This window comes from Abramis brama (assembly GCF_963993115.1).
Source record: "Abramis brama genome assembly, chromosome: 13".
In the NCBI taxonomy this organism is placed as follows: Eukaryota; Metazoa; Chordata; class Actinopteri; order Cypriniformes; family Leuciscidae; genus Abramis; species Abramis brama.
In genome coordinates, this window is record NC_139975.1 from 4442348 (window position 1) to 4454700 (window position 12353).

A 12353-nucleotide genomic window follows, 5' to 3' on the forward strand; every position below is an offset into this window, starting at 1 on the left:
TCAAAGTTTGTCATCAGACTATACTCATGTAGTTCATCCTGTGATGGCAAACCTGAATTGTGTCCTTGCTGAATAAAAGTATACATTTCTTTTTAAAAGAAACAGCTGAACAGTAGTGTGTATGTATAGCCTTCATTTTGGTCTTGGTCCCGAACACACCCCCGTCTGCCATTGGTTGGTCAAATAGTTAGCTCCGCCCCTTGAGTCAGTGTTGCTGTGCCAATAGTGTTTACACCGTGATTTTGTTGTAGTCTATAGATTAAGTGAAGTTAGGAGAGAGTATATTAACACCTTTAAGAAAACCTGACGATGTGGAAAGCAATCTTGAGTTTCTGTTCTAGATGTTTCTGTCCAGAAAGCGAGCGGAGGACAGGTGAACACACACACACACACACACACACAGAAGATGTGTTTATCACACGGCTGTTTTATGGGCTGTTGATCAAACAGGTTGTGGGCTCTCTCTCTCTCTCTCTCTCTCTCTCTCTCTCTCTCTCTCTCTCTCTCTCTCTCTCTCTCTCTCTCTCTCTCTCTCTCTCTCTCTCTCTCTCTCTCTCTCTCTCTCTCTCTCTCTCTCTCTCTCTCTCTCTCTCTCTCTCTCTCTCTCTCTCTCTCTCTCTCTCTCTCTCTCTCTCTCCATCTTCCAGCTGTATGAGTTTAACGGCCCTGAAATGGCAGACGTTATACAGATGATTCATCCATTACATAAAGGCATGCGACTCTTCACTGAGACCTCCGTAGAGAGAGAGAGGAAAATCAGGTCAAGATAGCAAGAAAAGAGGAAAGGCAATGAATGAAACGAGTGGGTGACAGAACTACACATCCGCTTTCTTTCTCCTGCTTTTTCATTTCTCTGCCTCGCAACAAAACTAATGTCTCTAATGTCTACCGCATTAATATAGGCGTTTATGGAGATTCAAACTAGCTTTAAATCACTAAAGTATTATAATTGTATATGTTTTTGACAGATCACTGCCGGGATGCAGACACACACTGGTCTGTGCTGTGGGATTACATGTTTATCCTCCACTAATAACTAATGGCTGGAGTAAATAAATTCTAGATTACTATCCGTCAGTATAAGTCACAGTATAAGTGCGTTTGTTTGTGTGTGTGTGTGTACCTGTCTGTGTGTGCGTACGTGCGTGTGTGCCTGTATGTGTGCCACTGCCTGTGTGTGTGTGTGTGTGTGTGTGAGAGAGTGTGTGCCTGTGTGTGTGTGCCTGTGTGTATGTGTCTGTATGTGTGCCACTGCCTGTGTGTGTGTGTGTGAGAGAGAGAGTGTGTGCCTGTGTGTGTGCCACTGCCTGTGTGTGTGTGAGAGAGTGTGTGCCTGTGTGTGTGTGTGCCTGTGTGTGTGTGTGCCTGTGTGTGTGTGTGCCTGTGTGTATGTGCCTGTATGTGTGCCACTGCCTGTGTGTGTGCGTGTGTGTGTGTGTGTGCCTGTGTGTGTGTGTGTGTCTTTGTGAGAGAGTGTGTGTTTGTGTGCCTGTGTGTATGTGTGCCACCGCCTATGTGTGTGTACTGTAAATTTGATGTTTACTTTGCAGTTTTCACTGAGAAATTGTCAAATTTCACAAATAAAACATTGAACAAACCTTGAAATGGTATTTTCTTCTAAAACAAACAAAATATTTTCACAATGTACAAGCTTCCTCAAGGGTTGCAAAAGTTGGTTGGTTTTTAGCATAGTGGATGTCTAAAAACTAAGATCCATATTCCTGGTTATATATATATATATATATTGTTGTACCACGGCACATTTGATAGTTTTTTTTTTTGTATGCAAATGCAGATCTTCCGAGCTCTACGTGCATCAGCTGTGGGAAACCAGCGGCACGCGCTAATTGTTATTTTGTACTAATATGTCAACTAGTATACTAGTTTCCCTTATTGAGTTCTTTATTAGTAGTCATGGAAGAAATCCAGAAGTTCTACTTTTTATTCATATTTATATTTATTTTTATATTATTATATTTATTTTAATGTCAGCCATTTACCACTTTTATTAGAGGAAGAGCAATAAGTGATTAAGTTATTAATAATATTAAGTTGTTAATAATATTATTAATAACAATACTATAATTATATTTGATATAATTAAGTGTTATATAACTATGTTTTATTGTAGTTGTTGTTAATAATATTAATAACAATAATATAATTACATTTAATATAATTAATAATAATAATACATTTAAAAGAAAATGTAATTATAATTGTTCTTAATATAATATTAATTATAAGAATAATATAATTACATTGAACTATTTAAATATAATAATAATAATTATTATTATTATTTTAACTGTAATTATGTTAATGATAATAGTAACTTATTACATAACATAATTCTTTGTGTTGTTTATATTATTGACACACACACACACACATACATATATATATATATATATATATATATATATATATATATATATATATATATTTATATTTATTAGTAACTATAATAAAATAAACTTAATTTAACAATAATGATTATTATAATTATAATAATTATAATAATAATTATTATTATGGTAATTATAAAAACCTATTAAAATGCATAACACATTGTATGAGCCTGTACATGGTAATCATGAAGTAAGTGGAATAATTAAAACGTTTATGGAGCGCTATATATGTGTTCTGTCATTTTCAATAATTGATCAGTCCTTCATCAGTTATTCCTTACCTCTACACACACACACACACACATGCAGTGCACACACACTCGACCGCAGCTACGAAACACTCAAGGACCACATCTTGTCAATTATTCAGTCAAAACAATAAAGTATTTTTGCAGAAATGTTAGTTTCCACGGTACTATTTAGAAAAATAGACGCCCATCTCCCCGTCTCTCTCTTTCTCTCTCAACAGAAACAGAGAGAAATGCGTTTTTCTCCAGACATGATACGAGTGTTTGATGTTTTACACCCGGCAGTGTTTCAATAAAGATTCAATAAAAAAAATTTTTTTTAATAGGATTGCATGACATGATTTATGAATCGGGTGAAAATTTCATCCTTGAGATCCGGCACAATGTTTGGCAGAATTTAAGCTAATAATTTATACGTTATACAAGATTTACTTCTGAGATCTGAACAATTAGGCCATGTAATGTTCATTTAATCATATTTCCATTTTCCACCCGACGGAATAGATTTAGTCGAGCTAATCTGTGCATATTTGGTGTGTGTGTGTGATTGTTTGTTGAATTAATATGTGTGCTTTTAAAAATTACATTTGATTTATGCTGTCGTATGCATAGTAATTACTGAGGCCTGCATAACACAGTCCTTTCAGATAGACTTTATAATTGTGTGTGTGTGTGTGTTGCTTTACTTAGCTTAATTGGAAAACGATTCATAAATGAATTACATAATGGTTTTTATTATGCACACACAGGGTTTTCTTTTTCTTATTTGTTCCATCATGTCCAGTAAGAATAACAGATGTGAAGTGATTTATGCTGAAATGAATGGTTTTGTTGTTCTGGTCAGTGTGATTTACAGTATATTTGACTAAATACAACAGTATTTGGCACTATATAAGTTTTAATATGATTTATTTCTTTGAATCAATTGAAGCTGGCTGTTTTATTGAATCGTTTCCCTTATCATTTAAAGTTCACTGAAGTCTTTGTGTGGCATTTTATTAACTTGTTTTATCAAAATATGTGTAGGTAAATATTGCCGTTCTTTGAAATATATTATAAATGAGTGCATATGAAAGAAATTCATTTAAATAGAATTCTTCCTTGTATTTATTTAGTAAAAAAGTGGAAAACATACCTTCATTACTTATGCCTTCAACAAGATTGTCATAGTTTTTGTTTGCATTTAAATATTTTAATATATATATATATATATATATATACACGCACAGGCACATACATGCATACATACACACATACATACACACACACACACACACACACACACACATATATATATATATATGCACAAGCACATACATACACACACACACACACACACACACACATACATATATATATATATATACGCACAAGCACATACATACACACACACACATACATACATACACACACACACACATATATATATTTATATATATACGCACACGCACATACATACATACACACATACATACACACACACACATACATACATACATACACACACACACATGTATATACGCACACATACATACATACACACACACACACACATATATATATACGCACACGCACATACATACACATATATATATTCTAGTATATATATTATACATATGTATAATAATGACTGTTAGGTTTAAATAATAATTATAAAAAAATTATAATTGGATAAAAATAATAATTTTTCAAATAATAATTGGAAAAAAAGTCACATTATTAAAGGCATTCTCCGCCAAAAATGAAAATACTGTGATTTAATTTTTAGCTCCACACCTGTATGACTTCCTTTCATCTGCAGAAATAGATTTTTTTTTTCTCCATCCATTACAGTGACAATCAATAGAGTCCAATGTTGTTTGAACACCAGCATTCATCAAAATACAGCATCTTTTGTGTTCCGACGCAGAAATAAAGGTTTGGAACGACATGAGGATGAGTAAATGATGACAGATTTTACATTTTTATGTGAACACTGTAAAATAAAGTGTCCTTATTACATGTGTTACACATACTTACCATAGTAATAACAGTAAATTATGCATAATTCAATACATGCAACTAACCCTCAACCAAACGTGATCCCTATATAGTACAACACGCTTTTAGCAGATCATTGATGTTACATCGTTAATAACATCGTGTTTTAGTTGTTGGATCCTTGCTGGGAAATGTAGAAGTCCACCATGTACAAACATTTAGACCCATTTAGTATTAAGATGTTACACCTTTTTCATTTAATTTAGTTTAAATGTTAATTATTTTTATTGATTATATTTTTTTTTTTTGTGCCCCTCGGTCACGTTTGACTTTTGTGGCACGTGCCATGTGAACAATAAAACAAATCATGGACTTGATTCGAAAGTTAAATAGAAATGCCATTAGCACTTTATGGTAACTCTTTATTTGACAGTGTCCTTGTTACATGTACTTACTACTTACCATAGTAATGAGAGTAAAATATGCATAATTACATGCATCTAACCCTCAACCAAACCCTAATCCTATAGTAAGTACATGTAGTTACCTCATTACCTAAATATATATATATATCTGTCATCATTTACTCATCCTCACGTCGTTCCTTTAAGTCTCGCAGAGCAAAAACATAAGGCTGTAAATATTTGCTATGGTGTATATATTGCCTATAGCTCTTCATAACACACGCGAGTGAGCAGCATCATTTATATTCATGTTTTCTTCACTCCGTTTGACTGACATCATTGTGTAGAAATAGGCGGCAACAACTATTCAATCAAAACATGTTCTGTCTTTCTCATCCCTTCTGTTAGCGACCTTGTAATAAAACTCTATAGCCAATTCCCTTCCACAGGGACGACAGTATGTTATTGAGGCCGTCTCTCTCTCTCTCTCTCTCTCTCTCTCTCGCTCTCTCTCTCTCTCTCTCTCTCTCTCTCTCTCTCTCTCTCTCTCTCTCTCTCTCTCTTTTTCTCTTGCTCTCTCTCTTGCTTCCTCCCTCTCTCTCTCTCTCTCTCTCGCTCTCTCTCTCTTTCTCTTGCTCTCTCTCTTACTCTCTTGCTTCCTCCCTCTCTCTCTCTCTCTCTCTCTCTCTCTCTCTCTCTCTCTCTCTCTCTCTCTCTCTCTTTTCGCTCTGTCGCCTCATCTTCCATTTCCAATCTTTATTGAAACACTGCCGGGTGTAAAACATCAAACACTCGTATCATGTCTGGAGAAAAACGCATTTCTCTCTGTTTCTGTTGAGAGAGAAAGAGAGAGACGGGGAGATGGGCGTCTCAGCCCTCATATCTCAGCGTTATTCTGTCTCTGATGGAATGTCCTGAAGCGATGCCACTCTTTTTCTAATCAAACTTATTTTTTTCCGCTGTGGAAGTATTTCATTCAGATTTATGAAATTCTGTCTTTTGGAAAGGATCCACCTTTTCATCTCTGTTGTTGGAGGAACACATGAAACCTCGTGTACATCCATCCATCTCAGTTATTAGCATTCTTACAATCCACATTATTTAGATCTTTATGACGTTTTTAATTATTAAATAAGCTTATTATGTGCCTTTTTATTCCAGACAACAGATTACATGTTTCTCGTATGACACCAGATTCTTTCTTTTTCCTTAAATTAAAATATTGCATCTAAATTATTTTATTTATTTTATTGAATATTAATTTTAATTTATTACATTTAAATTGTATATAATTATTTTATTTACTTTAATGAATTTTAATAAATTCATTATTCTAATTTAATACATTAATAAATTTGTTTGATTTATTTACATTTTATTTTATTTAATGTAGTAAAGCTTGCACAAATAAATTTTTTTCTAGTAGACCAATCATCCAGAAAAGTAGTTGTCTAAATGGGCTTTCACACCGGAGGAACGTTTTCATAGTTATTATAAATATTTTTGGCGTGTTCGCAGCGCAGGAACTGGGAACGATGTTAGTTAAAGGGACGCTAAGGATGTTTGGTTGGATTAAAACGCACCCTTGTGCGATTGCTCTTCATCTGGATACGTGTGAATGATTTTAAGGGGTGGTTGATTATGATTTCACTTTTCTAACTTTAGTTAGTGTGTAATGTTGCTGTTTGAGCATAAACAACATCTGCAAAGTTACGACGCTCAAAGTTCAAAGCAAAGGGAGATATTTGCTTTTAAAGAAATCGCTTTTTAAGGACTACAACAAACAGCTGGTAGAGACTACACCACATTCCTCCCGGGTTAGTGACATCACCAACCCTAGAATTTACATAAACCCCGCCCCCTGAACACGATTTATAGATTATCAAGACAGAATATGCTAATCAATGACTAGAAGATAACTACACATAAGCTGCATAAATTCATCAACTAACCATTCAGAAATGTCCAGTTGCTTCTACATGTTGTCACTTCTTCTTGAGTCTCTCCATCTTTCTGACTCCGGTTTGAACATAAAAGGCAAAAAGTTTTTGAAATTTTCAGTGTGTATGTGTGTGTGTGAGGTAAAAGAACAGGAGCTGTTGAAGCTCCGCCCCCTGTGCCGGGAGCAGCAGCTCATTTGCATTTAAAGGAACAGACACAAAACGGTGCGTTTTTGCTCACCCTCAAAAAGTGACAATTTTAACATGCTATAAAAATATCTGTGGGGTGTTTCGAGCTAAAACTTCACACACACACTCTGGGGACATCAGAGACTTATTTTACATCTTGTGAAAAGGGCATTATACCACCCCTTTAAAATGGTTCGGATCATTTTACTGACTCGGATCTTTGAATCTCGTTCATCAAAATTAACGATTCTTTTTTCGAGTCATTTTGTTAATTTCAGTAGAATGTATTTAAAATGTTACATGTTAATAGCCAAATTCCCCAAACACATCAAATATTGATCGCATTTAGAATAAGAAAAAAATTGCAATGCAAGGAAAAGGCCAAATTATGAGAAACAGAAACGATTAATTAATTTATCTTGGTCTTCAGGCTATGCAGTCTATTAGTTTACCTCACCTCCCGATCTGAGCCTTTCGTTCATCCCGTGACATCCCAATAAACTGAGCTATGTAGTCTGTAGTACCGGATACAGAATTGATTAGTTCACGTTTCGAGTCTATTGACTTCGGGTTCGAACTAATCATGTCTGTTCCCTGTACCTATAGGATGTTGCGCATGCGCGGTCAACACAAAATGAACGAATCACTCTCTGAGACAACTCGGTAGTCCCGAGTCATATTAAAGATTCGTTCAAATTGAACGAATCGTTCATGACCGACACATCACTACATCCAAACTGGAGCGCACCAAACAAGTGGACTGAAACGCTGAAAAGAGTCTTGGTCCACTTCCAAACGAACTCTGGTGCAGTTTGAATGAAATATAAACGCAACTCGGACCAAAGATATGTAATCGAAACAAAAACAGGAAGATGTGACCCTAAAAAGGACAGAACGTTCAAGCATACCTGTTTTTTCTTGTCATAGTTGTAATGTTTCCCATTACAATTGGGTACAGGCGTCAGAACAGTGTGTGCGTGTGTGTGACGGAGGGATTCCTGACGCTGTTTTGAGTCCTTTATAAGCTCTTCACGAGTTCTCAGCTGGTCAAAATGCCATCATATGTACATATCGAGAGCATTTATCCCAAAACACAGCATTGTTTTAGATGTTCAGTAAGTTCCGTCGCAAAATATATACGTAATAGAAGTCGACCAGTCAGGTTGTGAACATATCCCTATGCCTTTAGGTTCAGTATCTTTAGGTTCGGTGTTAAAGTGCTAATGTGAACGCAAGTGGACCAGGACTACATTTTTTATTTTTTGGGGGGTCTGGACCAAACAAACCAAGCGAACCGAACTACAAGTGTGAACACACCCTAATTTAGCTCCTACTTCTCAGTCGGGTTGTCGTGTATTTACGAATCGCAAATTGACCTTTCTGTGTTTCCTTATACTCTCCTATGTTACGTGATTATTCTACGTAAACACCGTAGAGTTTGAGCGAATCATTCGTTGAAATAAAACAGACAGACATTTATAACCGATTGTGAAATCAGGCGCTCATTTGTGGCTGTTCGACCACATGAGCGTTTACACCACTGTTACAAACGCCGGTCGAGTGCGTTTAGACCCTGTTTACACCTGTATTTAGTGCCGTCCACTTGTGATCCGATCGACCAAAACACATTTTAATACCAGGTGTAAACAGGGCCTTGCTTTTCGCTAATTGCCAGACTCTTGCTGATTGTGTTTGTCAAGGTGCAAAATGTCGCACTTGCAGTTTTTGTCAGCCTCTTGATCCATGTCTCATCAACACAAACCCAACTGGGCAGAACAAGTCTCTGTGTAATAAGTGGGATCATATGCAATCATAACATTAAGATAAACCTCTTCATGCAAATGCCTAGTGGATCACCTTATCAGGGCTTATTTTACTGTATTATCCCTTACATAAATGATCCACTGGAATCATATCTCATAATTGTGTAAGTCTCTTGAGCGATAACTCTTGAGCTCGTCTCAAGTGAGTTCAATCTTATTCACTCTTAAAAATAAACTTCCAGTAGGAGTTTTCCCAGTGATGCCCAAGAAGACTTTTTGGTTCCCTAAAGAACCTTTCAGTTATTAAAAAGAAAAAATAATTGTATTAGTGTGAAGTAAGCCTGTCACAATAACTACTTTTTGTTGTGCGATATATTGTCCCAGAAATAGTTGCGATTAAACCATATTATTGCCATTTTAAGACCATTTTATGCCACTGAATATATAATCAAAATACAACAGCATAATAATGCAAGTAGCCCTATACACACTTTCAAATGACAACAACCTTTTAATTCTTTAGATCATGGAAATTAAGAGTAAAAATAAATAAATATCCTAACTAAAAAAACTTGAATAAATAGTAAATAAACACTTTATGAAAAAAAGTGAAAAGTAACAAGAAAGAAAAAACACGCTTGCAAATGCACAAAAGGCATTTATGAAGATTTTGCATTTACATATTTTTCTCTGTTTCTTTTCTCTGTAAAGTAAGAGTTCACACTATTGCTGAAAAACACAAATCCTACTTAGCACTCAGATGTTCATATGAACAATGGCACAGATTCCTCAACAGGCCATATCTGCTGATAAAACTATTTTTAGCGCAATTTTCCACCGGACAAAATTGCGATTGTTAACTCATGATTTCTGTTCTGTCTGTGCGCACCAATCTTGCACTTCTATCTACACCTCAACCAGACCACCTAGAGACTTCGGGTTTTCGGCATTATGTTAAGGAAGGTCTAATCTCGGGAACGCACAAAAAAAATCCAGGAAAAGATTTTGGATTTCCTGGAAATTCCAGAAAAAAAATCATTTTTTTGCAAATTTCTCGGCAACCATAATAGCTATCGAGTTGAAACAAATTGCAATCGATAGCTTCTAAAATTTACAATAATATTAGAAAAAAAGAATTGATCAAAAATCTTTCCTTTATGCTTCAAAAATTAATTAAAACTTTATATGAAGGGAAATAAGAAAAATATTGCCTTTTCACCTATAAAACTATCTCTTAGTGTTATGTCTTAGTCTCCATGACGTGAGAAAATTGCGCTAAAACACTCACTGAGTTTTTATTACTTGTTTATTAGTGTGCACCATTTTCCGCTGTGATGTTGATATTTATGGAAGCAAATGGGTAGCAATATTCAATTTGAAATGCACAATGCAAAATAGCAATGCATTTCCATATTTAAATTGACATTTTCCATTACATTTGTGCAACGTCTGGTGCAAAATGAAAATATTATATAATTCACATTTGCCATTTCATAGTTTTAATATGTAAATTGAATACATATATTTTAATGCTTTATAAGTTGCATTTTAACATGCAAAATGATCATTTAAATGTTAATTGCATTTACGCTCACAGTTAAGACACTTGCGATTGCATTTTCATTAAATGTCCCGCAATGAATGTAGCAAATTGAAAATGCATACAATCTAAATGTAAATTTAAATACAGAAATGCATTGCCATTTTACATTTTGCATTGTCATTTTGCATATTACATTTCAAATTGAATATTTCTACCCATATGCTTCCATAGATATTTGCACCAGAACATTGGATTGCGGCTTTGAAATCAAGTGCATTTGGACTTATTCTTCCAAACTGACTGTAGTTGGCAAGATAACACTATAATGCCCCAAAGACGCCTTTTTTCACCTGTCGATGTTTTATCATGTAAACATAATCGGCGATATATTGTCACCAAAATATTATTGTGCATGTATATGGTGCGATAAGTCGATATATTGATTATTGCGACAGGTCTAGTGTGAAGAACATTTTAATAATCTAAAAAAAAAACTTTTTCCACTATAAAGAACCTTTTGCAGAATGGAAAGATTCTGTGATGGAAAGAAACCATCGATGCCAATGAAGAACCTTCATTATTAAGAGTGAGTTGTAGGAAACATACGTCTAGGGTCACTGCATACTGTGCACTATATACTGCATATTTCATAACAGTTTATGAAACCGTATGCATTGATATGACAGTATTTTGAACACATCCACATCACCCACCCTGCTTGGGTTCAGACCTTTTATCCGAAGAAGACCTAACATGTTATACGCTTATAATCTTAATTAATCCTGTGGTTTCATTTTATGATGATTCATATCATGACTGTTCATTAATAATTAACGACGGTGTGATTTCAAGTCATTGGAATGCTAATGAATCAGCAGGAGGGTGTTATAGGCGCTCTTACATTGACGTTCTTGGCAGATGTTTCCTCACGATTGATCAGAAAACATGCACTTTATCTCTTTACGCTTTAACTGTCTACATATAAAGCATGTTAGGCAGCAACAGAAGACGTCACTCACACCTATTTTTGGCTACTTTTTGGTATTGAACAAAATGTACAGTATATTTCTCTCAGGTTGTCCACCAATCTTGGGTGAAACTTTTCATTAATGTTGCAGTGCATTCTGGGATGGCGCATTAAGGATTTATGCATTGCTGGCTTCGATTTTTGGCTTAAAGAATGGCTCAAGGCAGCATGTCAATGTTGTCGACCTTTTAAATCTGACTTGATGTGAGTTGGTAAATCTCACAAAATCAAGTAAAAAAAAGAACTGATAAAGAATTGCATAAAAAATGAAATGAATAAAAAATGTTTTTTTTGGCCCAAAAGATTTTTTGAAGAAAACTCTTAAGTTTTTTTATTTTGTAATTTTCAATATTGATTCACATTATTGTAATTCATGAGTTGAAGTGTATATATATATATATATATATATATATATATACACTTCAACTCATGAATTACAATAATGTGAATCAGTTCTTTTTTTTACTTGATTTTGTGAGATTTACCAACTCACATCAAGTCAGATTTAAAAGGTCGACAACAATTAAACACCATCCCCTAAAATAAAAAAAATATGATATATATATATGATATATATCATATTTTTTTTATTTTAGGGGATGGTGTTTAATTGTCATTAGAATGTCAAAAAAAGCTTTATTTGTTTTATGATTTAAAAAAACTAAAATTTAGGGGGAAGGTGCTTAATTGTCTTTAAAATGTCAAACAAAAATATTTTCAAATCTCATTGCAACAAATCTTAATTGTCCCAAAGTTATTTTTTTCATTCAAAATATAATTTCTTACGCACACATAAATGTAGGGGGTAAAAAAAAAAATATCCAGACATGTTTTGGTGAGATGGAGAG

The 12353-nt window shown here is 34.5% G+C and overlaps 1 protein-coding gene across 3 annotated transcripts in view; it reads left to right on the top strand.

The window, feature by feature from the left end:
• Window positions 1-12353, top strand: part of kcnip1a (Kv channel interacting protein 1 a) — a 101326-nt gene that overhangs the window by 58284 nt on the left and 30689 nt on the right. The window lies entirely within an intron of this gene.